Genomic DNA, 17823 nt, shown 5'->3' with positions numbered 1-17823 from the left:
TCTCAGAATCAATCCCATGACATTATTTTGAAGAAGTGTACGGAAGTTATCCAGGGAGCTCTTGCCAATATTTAGCTCAAACAACATCATTAAAAAATACAGATTATCTGGTCATTTGATGTTTGTGAGAGCTTGTTGTACTCAAGCTGTCTGCTGGAACTCCTTCTTTGCAAGAGTAATTATACCGAGAAGTACTTCACTGTCTGAAATGCATTTGGAATAGGCCGAGGTCTAAACAGCATTGTTACTAATTGGACACTGAAATTATTACACTTACATTGCAATCAATGGTTTTAGGTTAATCAGGCACTGTGACCTCAAGATCAGGTTTTGGGGCTTATTAAATTGAACAATGGCTCTCTCAGCCTTATAATTTATTCCAAAACAATATTTACAAACTACTGTGAAAAAATATCACTTTTAAAGAAACACATCCCTGCGACTTAATTCTCTTACCTCTAGTAATCTGATAAGCATATGTTATGTAATATTCAAGGTCAGCACTAGGGTACAAACATGGGCCTTGAGACAACGGATAATGTTCATTAAAGATAAAGTTAGAATTTGAGACTAAATATATTTATTTTTTGTGGTATGACTGCATGTAAGTATTATACAGATAATGGTAACTTGACTCGCATGCTAGAATTAATGACCTGCAGCTGTTCAAATATTAAAAATATAATTACTTTACTGTCAGTGACAAAATTCATTAAGCATTAAGGTTTCAAAAAGAAATAGCTAAAATGATGAACTGAAAACAGTTTCAAAAAGCAGGCTATAAATGCTTATAAAATCAGGATACATCAAAATGAAGATTGAAACAAATGCTGTTTCTTATCCCTTTTCTTCTAAAGATACATACAAATCAATGAATAGAGCAGGAATGGTCCATTCAGTTCTTTGAACCTATCCACCATTCAATAAGGTTATGGCTAATCTGACAGTAATCTTAACTTCTCATTTTGGCCTACCCGCAGTTTCATCCCCCCCGAGTATCAAGAATCTATCCACATCTGCCTTAAAACACTACCTCAAGGAAGAGAACTTGGAAGACTAACAATCTTCTAATAGCAAGTCTGATGATTACAAAAGTTGCTGATTACAATTCTTTTCTGAGATATATTTTAGATTCAAATTCTTTATCTCAACATCTCAAAAATATTTTCTTAGTTTTAAAATCATTTTCCCTCTCCTTTAAAGCATTGCCTCCTGGTAAAGAGGTAACCTATTTTGGGATCATAACATCTCTCAAACACTTAACTGGGATTTTAAGAAGTTGCTAAGCAGCTCAAAACTTTAGGAAAGGTCTTTTGATGGGGCAGCCTTTTGTGGATGATATCCATATCATCCAATGATATCCATGAGGCAAGTTCTGAATCACAGCTACATATGTCATTATGGAAAGGTAATGAGTTAAAGCTCAATTTCCCGGAGGCAGGAGATGAACAAGCCAATGCAGGCCATTCGTTGAAACATCTTAATGTTAACACATGGTAACAGGAATTCACATACTTGCTATCCCAAGTGATAGAATGATACATATAAGGAAGTAAAATCTGTTAAAAAGCAGCTAAAAATGTTACATCTCCCTCGCTGCAAATGTAGTTGTTGACACACAGAGCAGTTTGTCAAATATGCAGATGAAGGCAGAAGCCTAGTTTCTAAGTGGGCTATGAGCTTCGTTTCTCAAGCCCACTTCTATCCCATAAAGCTGAAGAGGGAATAAGTTAATTCTGAATTATTACAGCTTAGATAAGTAATCAAAGTGTAAATGGCAATTCAGTTTGCAAGCCAACACGAATTTCAAAACTACGGGCCTTCTTCCATTCTCCCTCAGACTGCTGCTTCTTGAAATCCAACTGCTTTTAAATGCAGAACCTTGATCAAGCTTAACCTCCACATTTACCCGTTACCCTGTCTTAGAGACAGAAGGCATGGAAACAGGTTCTTTGGCCTGACTTGTTCATACTGACTGTGACAGCTACCTACACTAATCAAATTTCCTGCAATAGACTTGTATCCCTTTATTGCTTTCCTATCCACGGGGCCTGTCCAAATGCTTTTAAAGGCTGTTTTGTACCTCCCTTGACCATCTCTTCAGGCAACTTATTCAATATACACACTCCCCTCTGTGTTAAAATCTTGCCCCTCTGATCTTCTTTAAATATTGCCATTCTCATTTTAAACTCATGTCCTGTGGCTTAAATAATGACTTGTACAGCTGCAACGTAATATCCCAACTCTTATCCTCAATACCTCAACATCTGAATGCAAGCAAACCAAACCCTTTCTTCATTACCTATTCATGTGTTGCCTTTTCAGAGAGCTTTGAATTTGTATCTCAAGACCCTCTGTATATCAGTATTTCCAAGGTCTTTACTATATATGCCCTGTCAGTATTAGATAACCCAAATACATTATCTTAAAAGTCTAGATTAAATTTCTTCTTCCATAGCTTTGTTCAACTTTTCAACTAATTGATGTCCTTTGGGTATTCTTTGGAAACCACCCTTGCTATCTACAAATCTTTATGTGATCAGCAAAAATACTTATCAGACTGCTGAATGTTCTCAGCCAGATCATTTATACATATGACAAACACTAAAGGTTCCAGCACCAATTCCTGTCTGTAACCACTAGTTACAGACTTCTACTCAGAAAAACAACCCTTCATCATTACTTTCAGCATTCCTTTACCATGCCAATTTTGGATTTAAAATGCCAAAACACCATAGATCCCATGTACTCAAACTTTCTGGACCAGCCTGCCATGCTGGACATTGTTAAAAGCTTTGCTTAAGTCCATGTATATCACCATGACTTCATCAGTTTTCTTACTAACTTCTTCAAAAAACAAAATTCAGATTCATTACTCATGTTATTTTGAACTGGGAGTAAACCTGAACTACAAGCATTGGCTATCAATGGTATAGCTGGTTTCAGTACTTACTGTCTGTACAGCTGTTGACCTAGCTATCTTTGACTATAATTCCTACTCCATAACCTCCACCACTCTATAGACAAGTTCTGAGGAAACACCACACTATCCAATTACCTGGCAGTTTGATGGATGCATCATCACACATGTTAGAAGACATACATGATGAGGTTAAGCACAAAACTCTCATCTGACACTCCAGTGCACTAAGTGCCAAGGGGGCTGAGCTGATTGATAAGAAATTAAATAGGACCTCATCTGTGTTGTCAGATGGATGTAAGATTATTCTGAAAGGAGCAGGGCAATTAATCACTGTGTCCTGACTCAGCAACATGAAGCACATTATCCGGTCATTATGTATTGCTATTTCTATAATTCACTTTATGCAAATTGTCAGCCATTTCTCCTACGATTCTACTAACTCTACATCAAAACTATTTCTTTTGACTTTATTACTTACTGTACATCATTCATAAACACGAGGAGTAAAAATCTTTACGTGTCCGTCTAAATGTGCAATGTGCAATTTATAATAAATAGTAAACACCAGGATAGTCAAAATAACATAAAAATACAGTTGTGTCAGCATGAGTTAATCAGTCTGATGGCCTGGTGGAAGAAGCTGTCCCGGAGCCTGTTGGTCCTGACTTTTATGCTGCAGTACCATTTCCCGGATGGTAGTAGCTGGAACAGTTTGTGGTAGGGGTAACTCGGGTCTCCAAAGATCCTTTGGGCCCTTTTTACACACCTGTCTTTGTAGATGTCTTGAATAGTGGGAAGTTCACATCTACAGATGCGCTGGGCTGTCCGCACCACTCCCTACAGAGTCCTACAATTGAGGGAAGAACAGTTCCCATACCAGGATGCTCTCAATTGCGTCCCTATAAAAAGTTCTTCGGATTTGGGGACCCACACCAACCTTCTTCAACTGCCTGATGTGAAAGAGGGAGGTAATAATTAACTAAAACCTTATGATTTCATCAAAACTTGAGGATCCTTGGTCAATATCAGCATGACAAAGTGTGCTAATATGATAATCTAGATTATTGTTATATTAATAAAATAAATTGGGAATTAATTTAAGATCATCATTCAATGACAAGAAATTAGTGCTTTCACCAAAAATTATGGAAATGTTATTTGATTCTGTTTGTACAGATTTTTAGTTCTTATACAACCTGGGAATACATGACAGGAAATTCAAGTTTTAGTGGATTTATCTCTGTAATACAATGAGAAAATGGGCCTTTATATTAAACTGGCTCCAACCTATATATATATATATTAACCACATAATCAGTACTAAAGCATAGGGGTCGATCTTTGATTTGTTTATATAAAAATAATAGCAATTTCTTGTGTCATCTAAAATTATGATGATTTCAAATTCCGGTTAAAATGCAAAGATAGTTAAAACAAATATCACAATGGAATGACTCAGTCAGAAGCAATGATGTGGTTAGTATCAGCTGTCTTTCCATTGTGATATGTTGCATCATATAATTTACGTAACAAAGAACTTTAGTGTAGCTCAAATTAGTAACAATTTCACGTGCAACTGTTATGTTTAATGAGCCCTAATGAATAATGGAATATCAGCTATGGATCACTGGTTATGTCTTTCCTTTATTGTATGGGCGTATAATACATCAAAGAAACAGAACCGGTTTGTAAAGATTTCTTCAATCTAACCTGCTAAACTACACAATGGTTCAAGCAATGAGAACACAGCCAATTATTAATCTGAAATGTGTACTCAATCTCTTTTCAAAAACATCACTGAAGCAGCTGAATATTTACAGCATTACAGATGGGGCTCGTCAGCCGTGGTTGACAGCTCATCTAGGAGAAGGAAAACTCTGATCTCAAACCTCTGCTGCCTCACGGTTACACCCACTCATGGGGAAGGCTTTGGGAGTAAGCTCTGAGGGAAAAATCCGGAGCTGGAATCCCTAAGGCAGTCCGACATTGATTTCAATGCTGAGTAGCAACTCCTGCAACTCAACTGTTACCAAACTGTGTCGGTCTCTGCTGTTCCTTTGGGTTCATCTGATGCTTGGAGAGGGGGAGCTTGCTACATGGGCAACAGCTTGCTCCCCATATCGTACTGCCCAGACTTGCATACCTAGACATCTAGGACACTATATCCATGGGTCAACTTTGACAAACTGGACTGGTCAAAGAACACTGAGGCTGTCTACAAGAAGGGTCAGAGCCGTCTCTACTTCCTGAGGAGACTGAGGTCATTTAACATCTGCCGGATGATGCTGAGGATGTTCTGCGAGTCTGTGGTGGCCAGTGCTATCATGTTTGCTGTTGCGTCCTGGGGCAGCAGGCTGAGGGTAGCAGACACCAACAGAATCAACAAACTCATTCGTAAGGCCAGTGATGTTGTGGGGGTGGAACTGGACTCTCTGATGGTGGTGTCTGAAAAGAGGATGCTGTCCAAGTTGCATGCCATCTTGGACAATGTCTCCCATCCACTCCATAATGTACTGGTTAGGCACAGGAGTACATTCAGCCAGAGACTCATTCCACCGAGATGCAACACTGAGTGTCATAGGAAGTCATTCCTGCTGTGGCCATCAAACTTTACAACTCGTCCCGCGGAGTGTCAGACACCCTGAGCCAATAGGCTGGTCCTGGACTTATTTCCACTTGGAAGAATTTATTATTTAATTATTTATGGTTTTATATTGCTATATTTCTACACTGTTCTTGGTTGAAGCGACTGTAACAAAACCCAATTTCCCTCGGGATCAATAAAGTATGTCTGTCTGTCTCACTTCACCTCATTTGTTTCATTGAGGTTTTTAGCATTTGGAGTATTTTTCTTTTGAAAATCCTTTCTTTGTTACAAATTAAAAATGGAGCAATTTACAGTATCTACCTGAGGATAATTATTATATTATGTACTTAAAAATACAATTTCTTAACGAAAAATTCTAAAAACACAACAGTCATTAGTTTTCCTAACACCACTTGCTATCTCAATTTTCTCCAATGGGATCCAAAGATCATATGGAGTTTGTGTACACATTAACATAGTTTGGAATCATTAACCAATAGCACATTTCCCTAACAGTGAAGCGAACTACTGTTAAGATAGTTGAGCTTTTCTTTGTCAGTCAATACTGTACTTCAGAAGTTTTTTTCTTCAATATCAAGAAAATGTGGTCTTGAGATGCCAGCTGACATATTCTGTGCACTAATCCTCAGACCCATCTCTGGTTCATCCAAAAGTAAGGAAATCATTGAGGGTCTGGCTAGTTGCAAAGTGTACTGTTTGTGTAAAGGTACACTTAAGAACTGAGTGTACCATGTGGTATGACCTTGATAAACAGTTGTACTAGACATTGGTGTTAATTGGATAGATAAAGGATGTTGTTTTGACAGATCTATTGCTTCCCACAACTGCCTCTGCTTGCAACATAAGGAAACCACACACAATAATACAGGAACAAGGTGCTTGATGCCTTAACCACCTGAGCGTACTTTCATTCCTTTGATACGTATTGCGTCGTATGATGTGATGATTGTGGTCTTTTCTTGCCCATGATCGTTCTTGGCAAATTTTACTGCAGAAGTGGTTTGCCATTGCTTTCTTCTGGGCAGTGTCTTTTCAAGACAGACTGTAGTTGTTGTTCCTTTCTGTGCCTTGTGGTGCATCACGCAGCAACCTTGTGTTGCTTTTGCATTCATCTTTTCTTTTATAATGAGGCCGAGTTGATGCTCAACCCAGCACTGTTGGAAAGTGTGCAAAGAGCCAGCCCGATTTGAACCTGGGATCACTCGCCTCAAAGTTGGGTGCAGATGCCACACCATTGGCTGGTTACAAGACGGGTGACCCAAGCCATTATCAATACTCTTCAGAGATTGTCTGCCTGGTGTCAGTGGTTGCATAACCAGGACTTGCATATACATCAGCTGATCATACAGCCATCCACCACCTGCTCACATGGATCATGTGACCCTGATCTGGGGGAGGGGCTAAGCAGGTGCTACTCCTTCTCCAAGGGTGACCTGCAGGCTAGTGGAGGGAAGGAGCACCCTACACCTCCTTTGGTAGAGACGCATCTCCATCCTGCCACTCATGGACATACTTTAAAGTTCTGAGTAATGAGTTCAGCACTCTTACTAGACCTTTAACTGAGCTAGTTCACTAATGCACCTTGCTAACGGAGCCTCAACTAAATGGATAGGAAATGTAAGCATTGGGCAGTCAAGTCCCATGAGATTTGCTAGATAGATGGCAGCATGTTGCTTGCGCCTTTAAAATCCTAAGCTTAGTGCAATCCTTTTGTTGTTAGCTGGGAAAGATCCTACTTTCCTCCTCATTCAAAACCTCCAACGGGGTTAGAAAGTACTGCCGCTTTAGCTGACTTGTGGTGCACAGCACTAATACGGTTAAGGAGAAATAAGATTCAAATTTAAGAAACTGCTTTTAAATGAAGTGACTGATGGCTGACTTTCTGTCGCCACTCAATGGATGAGCTGTCAATAAATGGAACAAGCCATGCTGGCAGCTTGCCTATACTGCCCTCCCCGTTTTGCTCCCCATTACATCATTGAGTACATGATGTAATTGCTAAGACTGTATATTGTTAGCTGCTGCTGGTACAATTCAATGTGCCCAAAACATGGATGTGGTAATAAGTCTGTTGGTCAACTGGTGGAGAAATTCCCCAATGTGTGAACAGGAAAGGTGGGAGAAAGTGATTAGGTGGGGTGACTCCTGAAAATATATGGGACCTCTGAAATATAAACTTACTTTATGTACTTCTTCTTAAGTTCTTCCCATTGCTATCTTTAAATACCATTGGTTAGACCATTTGAAGACCAATATAATGAGATGGACAGTTTGCTGCTCTGTTCATTTGTACGTGAATTCTGCTGCTGAAATCCAAATTATTGGACACATCTTTTCATATTTAATCATCCCCTTTGTTCTGCTCATGGTGAGCAGATAGCTCTCATTTATTCACAAGTCTTCTTGGTTATTGCACAAAGCAGGCATCAAACAGGAACAAAGACGTTTTCTAAATTTTCAGCAGCTTTCCTAACTAATGTAACTAATGTAAACTCAGTTAACTGTCATCTCCAATTTGCTGTTCTGACTTTGTAGAAGTCATCCAATCCGTGTATGGTTTCCCCAATTTGGAAGAGAACACATCATGACCATTGAAAAGCAGACTACTAGATTAGCAAAGGTCCAAATAAGTTTCTGTTTCCATATTGAAAAGCAGGATACTAGATTAGCAAACGTGTAAGTACGTTTCTGTTTCATATGGAAAGAACGTAATGGGCTCTAGAAAGGAAGGTGACACATGGACAGATGATACGTCTGTCAGAGAGAGAAGCTATTGGCATTCTTTGAAGAGATCAATTCTGAAGCTATCAAACCAAATTATTGATAGTGTAAGAAGGGGCAATTCTGATTCTATTTCCTTAGTTGAACAACACAAGCCTCAGGGCTGGGGACTTGTAATAAACTTATAGAGAGATAAATGTTGAAACAGGCTCTCATGCCCACATGATCTGCACCAACCATGCAATTACACATAGATTCTATTTTTAATCTTCCTACGTACCCACTAACCCTCCATTATCCTATCTAGATTCTACCAATCACCTACATACTAGGGGTAATTCCTGGTGGCTAATTAATCAAACAACCCACACCAACACCAACCTTATCAGCCCTGGGGATCTCCCATCCACTGCCACCAACCTCATAGTTCCCACACCCTGCACTTCCTGCTTCTTCCTCCTACCCAAGATCCACAAACCTGCCTGTCCAGGTAGACCCATTGTCTCAGCTTGCTACTGCCCCACTGAACTCATTTCTGCATACCTCAACACTTTTATCCCCCCTTGTTCAATCCCTTCCCACCTATGTTCGTGACACTTCTCATGCTTTGAATTTTTTCAATGATTTTAAGTTCCCTGGCCCCCACTGCCTTATTTTCACCATGGATGTCCAGTCCCTATATACGTCCATCCCCCACCAGGAAGCTTCTCAGCTTCTTTTTGGATTCCAGACCTAACCAGTTCCCCTCTACCACCACTCTCCTCTGTCTAGCAGAATTAGTCCTTATTCTCAATAATTTATCCTTTGGTTCCTCCCACCTTCGTCCAAACTAAAGGTGTAGCCATGGGCACCCCTATAGGGCCCAGCTATGCCTGCCTTTTTGTTGGCTTTGTGGAACAGTCCACGTTTGAAGACTATATGGGTATCCATCCCCCACTTTTCCTTCGCGACATGGACGACTGCATTGGCGCTGCCTCCTGCACGCATGCTGAGCTCGTTGACTTCATTAACTTTGCCTCCAACCTTCACCCTGCCCTCAAATTTACCTGGTCCATTTCCGACACCTCCCTCCCCTTTCTTGATCTTTCTGTCTCCAACTCTGGAGACGGCTTATCTACTGGTATCTACTATAAGCCTATGGACTCTCACAGCTACCTAGACTATTCCTCTTCCCATCCTGTTTCTTGTGAAAATCCCATCCCCTTCTTACAATTCCATCTCCATCGCATCTGCTCAGAGGATGAGGCTTTTCATTCCAGGAAGAAGGAGATGTCTTCCTTTTTTAACGAAAGGGGCTTCCCTTCCTCCACCATCAACTCTGCTCTCAAATGCATATCTCCCATTTCTCACACATCTACTCTCACCCCATCCGCCCACCACCCCACTCGGGATAGGATTTCCCTTGTCCTCACCTATCACCCCACCAGCCTCCGGGTCCAACATATAATCCTCCATAACTTCCGCCCCCTCCAACGGGATCCCACTACCAAGCACATCTTTCCCTCTCCCACTCTTTCTGCTTTCCACAGGGACCGCTCCCTACGCGATTCCCTTGTCCATTCATTCCCCCGCCATCCCTTCCCACTGATCTCCTTCCAGGCACTTATCCTTGTAAGCGGAACAAGTGCTACACCCGCCCTTACACTTCCTCCCTCAGCACCATTCAGGGCCCCAGACAGTCCTGCCAGGTGAGGCGACACTTCACTTGTGAGTCAGCTGGTGTGATATACTGTGTCTGGTGCTCCCTTCTATATATTGGTGAGACCCGATGCAGATTTGGAGACCATTTCGCTGAACACCTATGCTCTGTCCGCCAGAGAAAGCAGAATCTCCCAGTGGCCACACATTCCACGTCTCATTCCCATTCTGATATGTCTATCCATGGCCTCCTCTACTGTCAAGATGAAGCCACACTCAGATTGGAGGAACAACACCTTATATTCCGTCTGGGTAGCCTCCAATCTGATGGCATGAACATTGATTTCTCAAACTTCTGTTAATGCCCCTCCTCCCCTTCTTACCCATCTCTGATAGATTTAGTTTTCTCCACCCTACCCCCCTTTCTTTCTCTCTGCCCATCACTCTGCCTGTCTCCATCTCCCTTTGGTGCTCCCCTCCCACTTTCTTTCTCCCTAGGCCTCCCATCCTATGATCCTTTCCCTTCTCCAGCTGTTATCCGTTTTGCCAATCACCTTTCCAGCTCTTAGCTTTACCCCTCCTCCTCTTGTCTTCTCTTATCTTTTTGGAATTCCCCCTCCCCCTCCCACTTTGAAATTTCTTACTATCTTTTCTTTCAGTTAGTCCTGAAGAAGGGTCTTGGCCCGAAATGTCTACTGTACTTCTTCCTATAGATGCTGCCTGGCCTGTTGTGTTCCACCAGCATTTTGTGTGTGTTGCTTGAATTTCCAGCATCTGCAGATTTCCTCATGTTTGCGAATCAAACAACCTGCATGCCTTTGGGATGTGGGAGTCAACTGGAGAAAGTGATGGAAACCTTACATGGTCACGGGGAGAACCTGCAAATTCCACACAAGGCTCATGGTTCAAGGATCAAGGTACATTTATTAACAAAGTATGTATGCAGTGTACAACTCTGGGATTCGACTGCTCCAGGCATCCAAAAAACAAAGAGAACCATGAAGTTGTTTCTAAGAAAAACAACCTCCCCACGCATAATAAAAAAAACAAACTAAGTGTGCAAATGCCAATAAAGCATCTGTGGTCTCTGGTGCCCAAACTGGTGTGGTCTTTCATTGATTCTGTTAAGGTCATTATTCTATTATTGGTTTATTGAGTATGCCTGTGTATCATCTGGTCAAGATAACACTAGTGTATAACATCTTCCAGATAGTTCATAAATATGTCTTCTTTACTTCTTTGTGTCTGTTTTCTCCCCCACCTTAAATGTATTTCTGGGACTGTTGGAGACTGCGATTTACAGTGTGGAGATTGACTGAGATGTCCAGTGCCTTACTGTCTCCAAGAAGATTCTGAGAAGCCAGCGCGGACTTGGACAGCCTTGATGCAAAGAAGCTTCAAGATGGGGCATGAGCCAATGCTCGAGTCCATTTCGCTGATTAAAGCATCAATTAAGAATGAGACATCAAGGTGAATGCGGAAGGTGCATGGGAGTTCAGTGCCGACTGCTTTCCTTTTGATAGCTCCCAGAGAAGGAATTTGTTAGCAGCTTACTGCTGTGTGGTTGTTGTGGCGGGCGGATATAGGTCCCTCTATCTAGTGTGATGTCCCTCTCTTTTGATGAATGTTGGTGATATCGGAGAATGGTATCAGGGTTCTGTGTTTATGGATTAGGCTATTGCATTTATGGACTGCGGACTTTTTCCTCTTAAAGTTTTAATATACTGTTTTTTTTAAATCACCCATTCTTTTTCTGTTTTGTTGTGCAAGGGGAGAGGGTTTGGGGGTTGATGTTCTGTTAGTTTTTTTTGTGCAGGGGAGGGGATGTTTTTAGGGAGTCAATGTTCCTGCTCTGTTTTCTGTGAAGGGAGGGGTTTTGGGGGTTGATGATCATGTAGCAGTTCTATATTGTATGGGGGGGGGGGGGGGGTTGACGTTTCACTCTGAATGACCTTCCTGTTCTTTCTTTGTTTTGTGGCTACCTGGAGAAGACAAATTTCAGAGTTGTATATGGATACACACTTTGATAATAAACGAACCTTTGAAAATGAATCTCAGGGTTTATATGGTAACATATATGTACTTTGATAATAAATTTACTTTGCACTGTGTGGTAGTAGCTCTACCAGCTATGCTTACAGGCCACCTACTTAAGTACCTAAGGGAAATTAGAGCAGTTAGTCAATTGTATAAATTCTGGCAATGGAAGAGCATTATCCAGGGATTGACATGAGTACTATAGTGTTATTGGTAAAGCAGAAGTAACAACAGATAAAGTAAGGCAAGTTGCAACATCAGATTCATTTCCTCTTACACAATAGGAAAAACTACTCTAAATTTTACTTTAAGTAGATGATGTGACTAATAGCCAATTGTGAAACTTAAACTTTTAACCTTCTGACTAACAACCACATGTCCTATCACTTGAGTTAGCAGGATTTGTTGACTTTTTTTCTCTTCACCAAATGTTTCCATGAATCAAAGTTATCTAGAATTAATAAAAGGTACTTTAATCTTGAAAATATTTGAAGTATTTCCTAGAAAACACCAGTGACTACATTTCATTGCATGTAAAAACTTTGGAAAGGTCTGATGCATTGAAGTATGAAAGAAACTTTTCCAGAATCTTGACCTTGTAAATGCCCATGGGACTGCAAAGACTACACACAATACTTATGATGAGTAAGTAATCATAAGTAAATACTTATGATGACTACTTTAAATTTATACTCACAAAATGAGTATTTTGCTACCAATGTCAACATTTATTGTACATTCCTAAATTGTCCAACAAAAATGGTGGTGAACACCATTTCTTGAACCCATGAAGAAGGATTTATTTAGACCATAAGATATAGGAGCAGAATTAGGCCATTTGCCTCATTGAGTCTGCTCTGCTATTTCATCATGTCTGATCCAATTTTCCCCTCAGCCCCAATCTCCTGCCTTCTCCCTGTATCTCTTCATGCCCTGATCAATCAAGAATCTATCAATCTCTGCCTTAAATATGATTTGGTTTCCACAGCTGCCTGTGGCAAAGAATTCCACAGATTCATCACCTTCTGTCTTAAGAAATTACCCCTCATCTCCATTCTAAAATGACTCCCCTCTATTCTGAGGCTGGATCCTCTGGTGTTAGATGCTCTTACCATAGAAAACATCCTCTCCACATTCACCTTATCTAGGCCTTTTACCATTTGAAAGGTTTCAATGAGGTCACCCCTCATTCTTCTGAATTCCAGTGAATACAGGCCCAGAGTTATCAGACACTTTTCATATGATAAGCCATTCAATCCTGGAATCATTTTCATGAACCTCCTTTGAACCCTCTCCAGTTTCAGCACATCCTTTCAAAGATAAGGGGCCCAAAGCTGCTCACAATACTGTACTCCATGTGGCCTCACCAGTGCTTTAAAGTTTCAAGATTACATTCTTGCTTTTATATTCTGGCTCTCTTGAAATAAATACTAAGATTGCATTTGCCTTCCTTACCACAGACTCAACCTGCAAATAAACCTTTAGGGAATCCTGCATAAGTCCCTTTGCACCTCAGTTTTTTATGTTTTCTCTTCATTTAGAAAATAGCCAACCCTTTCATTTCTTCCACCAAAGTGCATGATCATACACTTCCAAACATTGTAATCCATCTGTCATTTCTTTGCCCATCCTCCTAAACTGTCTGTCCTTTAGTAGCCTATTTCCACAAAATCACTTGCTCCTCATCTGTCTTCATATCATCTGCAAATTTGCAACAACCCATCAATTTCAACATCCAAATCATTGACATATAACGTAAAAAGAATTGGACCCAACACAGAATCCTGTGGAACACCACTAGTCACTGGCAGCCAGTCAGAAAAGGCTCTCTTTATTCCTACTCTTTGCCTCCTGCCAATCAGCCATTGTTTATCCATGCTAGAACATTTTCTGTAATACCATGCAGCTTGTTAAGCAGCCTCATGCGTGGCACCTTGTCAAAGGCCTTTTGAAAATCCTAGCGCACAACATCAACTGATTCTCCTTTGTCTAGCCTGCTTGTTATTTCTTCAAAAAATTTTAACAGATTGGTCAGGCAAGGTTTTCCCTTGAGGAAACCATGCTGACTATGGGCGATTTTATCATGTACCTCCGAGTGCCCTGAGACCTCATCCTTAATAATTGACTCCAACATCTTCCCAACCACTGAGGCCAGGTTAACTGGCCTATAGCTTACTTTCCAAAATCTTAACCTTGTACATGCCCACATTTTCTCAAAACACCTCAATGACTGCACAACATAATACCAGAAGATAAATACTTATGATGAGCATTTCTTTAAGTTTATACTCACAAAATATGAACCTTGCTCCCAATATCAACATTTATTGCGCATTCCCAAATTCTCCAGCAAAAATGGTGGTGAACACCATTTCTTGAACTCCCTAACATAGCTTGTTAGAAGCTGCAGCTGTTTGCTCTTCTCGCAGTCGTGGTCATCAGGGACACTGCCCCCCAGTGCCCCCCACTGACCCCCCCCCCCCCCGGGGTCTCCCTTCTATCCCAGATCCCGTAAGAGGAACATTCCACTATCCTGCCTGGCATCGCTGCTATCTCTAGCTGAGCAGATATAAAGAGAATGAAAAAAACTTGAGCTTTTCTTTCCTTTGCTTTCTGAGAGAAGCCTCTCTTTGCGGAAGCCTTGAAGAGCTAAAGCCTCAAGATCACCACTCTCACTATGTTCACTCCGACAACAGCTGCTGCAACGATGGCCACCACACTTGCCCCTACCTTCCTTTTTAATTTGCTGTTATTAATCAATCCCAGATGCTGACTGGCTGCTGGTCAAAGCTCTATTATGCTGCTGCGACTTGTTTTCGGACAGAGGACCTGATTGAAGTCCCCTCCTCTCCAAGAGACAGGCCGCTTGTCAAAGCTCTATTTGCACAGATTTAAAATTTAATTGCAATAATTGCAGTATTTTGGGCCTGTGTTACACTTCATTTTCCTAGCGATTACTGACAATATTTCCTGTTATCTTGGTGACTAACATTGGAATCAATACAATTTTCACCTACTGTACTTATCCTAAATAATGAAATAAGTTTGAAGTTGTAATTTACCTCCCTTTGGGCAGAACTGCTCACCTCCACCCTCCACTTGGCTTAACAAGATTCTTTTGTTTTCTTCTCAGTTTTGATGAAAGGTCGCTGACCTGAATCTTTAGCTCTGGTTCTCTTTCAACTGATGCAGCTCAACCTACTGAGTATTTCCTGCATTTTCTGTTTTTATTTCAGATTTCCAGCATCTGCAGTTTCTTTTTAAACATTTTATTTTACTTTGTCATTGCCTTCACTTGGCCAGTAACAAGTAACATTTACACCAGTCTTATGGGACAAGTTCCTCAGTTCTTCCAGCAGGTGCCGTACAACTGAGGAAACAAAGAAAAAATAATGAAACCATTTTTATTCATTGAACTGGCACAAAGTCTGAAAGACCACACCACCTTAATCTAGATGCACAGAGACATCCAACATTTATAACTCTTTAAAACTCATCAGGAGTACAATTTTTCTTGTCTTGGATACATATACACAATTTAAATCATACAAACAGATCACTTACGATTTAAACTGAATGCCCCAAATAGACATAGTTGGGAATTTATATGTTCTATTAATGAAAGACAAAACTCAAAACAGAAATGCACTGGATTTATTGTTATAATATACAAATTCTGCATCAGAATTCTCTATCTTACTATGTCAGAGTTCTATTGTAATTCTTCACTGGCTGAAATTTACTATCCAAATAAATAGCTCCACACAGCATCAACCATTTGTTGTGTTTCTACATTTTGCTTAGCAATGTTTGCTAACATTTTGCTTAGCAACTTTAAAAAAAAGATGCAATTTAACTAATATTTTACTAATTAAAATAATGACTTGTTAGTATTTGATAGCACACCTGGTTTTACTTAGACATGGGGGTACATCTAAAAATTTAGAAACCTCTTCCATGAAGGAAAAAGGGTGAGAACAATGGAAAGCATCAAACTTTATATTGGTAGTCTACAAAATGAACTCTAAAAGAATCTTTTAATACTGCAATGAACCTTTTTTTATTATTACTTTCTGCTCACTAATCTAACTTTCATTAACTAGACATAAAAGCAAGTAAGCAAGGTAGCCAGTGGTCCAACATTTAATAACCAGTGATTCACTAAACATTATAGAACATAAAGCAGAGGTGTTTTAATTTGATTCAAGTACTGCAGTGAAATTTTCTATATATTTGTGTTAACTGAATGAATAAGTTAATTATTAGCAATATATCTTAGTAATCCCAGGAACAACGGGCCAAGATTCAGTTAGATTCAGGTTTGTATTAAGTTAATTTGGAGCAATATTATTTTATAATATTTACTTTAAAACAAAATCCATGTGTAGGTGCAACTTTTCTCTGCTTTCATTCCCATTCTGGCTCCCCCTTACTCCTTTTCTCCTCCTCGCCTGTCCATCAACTGCCACTGGTTCCCTCTGTATTCCCTTTCTCCCATGATCCACTGTCATTTCCTACCAGATTCCTTCTTCTCCAGCCTTTTATCTCTTCCACTTATCACCGTCCAGCGTCTTACTTCATTTCTCCTCTCTTGGTCTCACCTATCACATGCCAGCTTTACTTGCTTCCTCTTATTCCCCACCTTCTTATTCTGACTTCTGCCGCCTTCCTTTCCAGTCCTGATGCAGGGTTTTAGGCTGAAATGTCAACTGTCCATTCTCCTCTGTAGATGCTGCCTGACTTGCTGAGGTCCACCAGTTTTTTGTGTGTGTGGGTCTGGATTTCTAATATCTGCAGAATCCTTGTGTTTATGGTTAGTTTCCATTTGTTCACTTTGAAGATGAGATATTGAGAATGAAGCTTCTGTAAGTAGGGTCAATGTTAGGAGATAACTAATGAAGAAAATGATAATTGCTCAAGCAGATTTCTAAGCTGTGATCTCACACATACGTCTAAAAGAACACTGAACCTTTGGACATCAAAATCAAAGAAAATCAGATCATTTATCAAAAACATAACCAGAGTTATATTTTTTCCATAAGCAATGTGCATTGACAAAATCCTGACAGTATTGTGGGCATCACACACAAAATGCTGGAGGAAATCAGCAGGTCAGGCAGCATCTGTGGAAAAGAGTAAACTGTTGACGTTTCAGGACGAGACCCTTCAGCAGGACTCCAGACATCCCACCCTGCAAAAACTCATTTCAGGGAGGTAGCACCACCACCCATGCCCCCTGCAACCTCATATCCCTCCCCCCCCCACCCCCCGGAAGACTTCCAAGGGTGTATGTATACAGGAAACTTAATTACGAAAGAACACAACAAATTATTTGATCACATATTGAAGCTATTTACACACACACACACACACACACACGCACGCACGCACGCACACGTTTCTTGTTGAGTATTTTGTGTATTTTGTTGGCAGTCTCAATGCTAATAGCTAAATACTAATGCAAATAGCTTTTCTATTTCTTTTGCAAACTTTCCTTGTACTGTGAAGAGGCTTGTTTGGCAGATTTGAGCATTTTGCCGGAAGTCTCAAGCTCATAGCAGTCTGTGTCAATGAATTTGTTAATTTTGCAAGACATCAGATTCACAAGTGTTTTGTGAGACAGCTGACTTCTGAATTCTGTCTTAATGCGACACAACATGCTGAATGCCCTTTCTGCATCACAATTAGAATTTGGCAGCACCAAAAGCAGCTTCATCAACTGGCAGAGCTCTTTGAATCTCAACTGCATAAGATGTATCCTTATTATATTGTCTTATGCAGAAAATGTGACATTAAAATATGTACTTATATTATCATGGAGTCATTTTATTATTCTATTACAATTTTAAGCAAGTCTACAGGGAGTTTGGCCTCATCACATAGGATATCAATAGAG

At 40.3% G+C, this 17823-nt stretch overlaps 1 protein-coding gene across 2 annotated transcripts in view; it reads right to left on the bottom strand.

Annotated features, from left to right (window-relative positions):
* pparg (peroxisome proliferator-activated receptor gamma) overlaps positions 1-17823 on the bottom strand; it is a 127193-nt gene that overhangs the window by 77758 nt on the left and 31612 nt on the right. Inside the window, exon 1 of one of the 2 annotated variants that reach the window (XM_059944070.1) lies at positions 14990-15292. The exons of the other annotated variant lie outside the window; for it this stretch is intronic. The gene's annotated coding sequence lies outside the window, so the exon portion shown is untranslated. Of the gene's footprint in view, positions 1-14989; positions 15293-17823 lie in introns of those variants that run through there. 2 annotated transcript variants of the gene reach the window in all.

The sequence above is a fragment of the Hypanus sabinus genome, chromosome 19 (assembly GCF_030144855.1).
Source record: "Hypanus sabinus isolate sHypSab1 chromosome 19, sHypSab1.hap1, whole genome shotgun sequence".
Taxonomy (NCBI): domain Eukaryota; kingdom Metazoa; phylum Chordata; class Chondrichthyes; order Myliobatiformes; family Dasyatidae; genus Hypanus; species Hypanus sabinus.
This window is presented reverse-complemented; position numbering and strand designations above follow the sequence as displayed.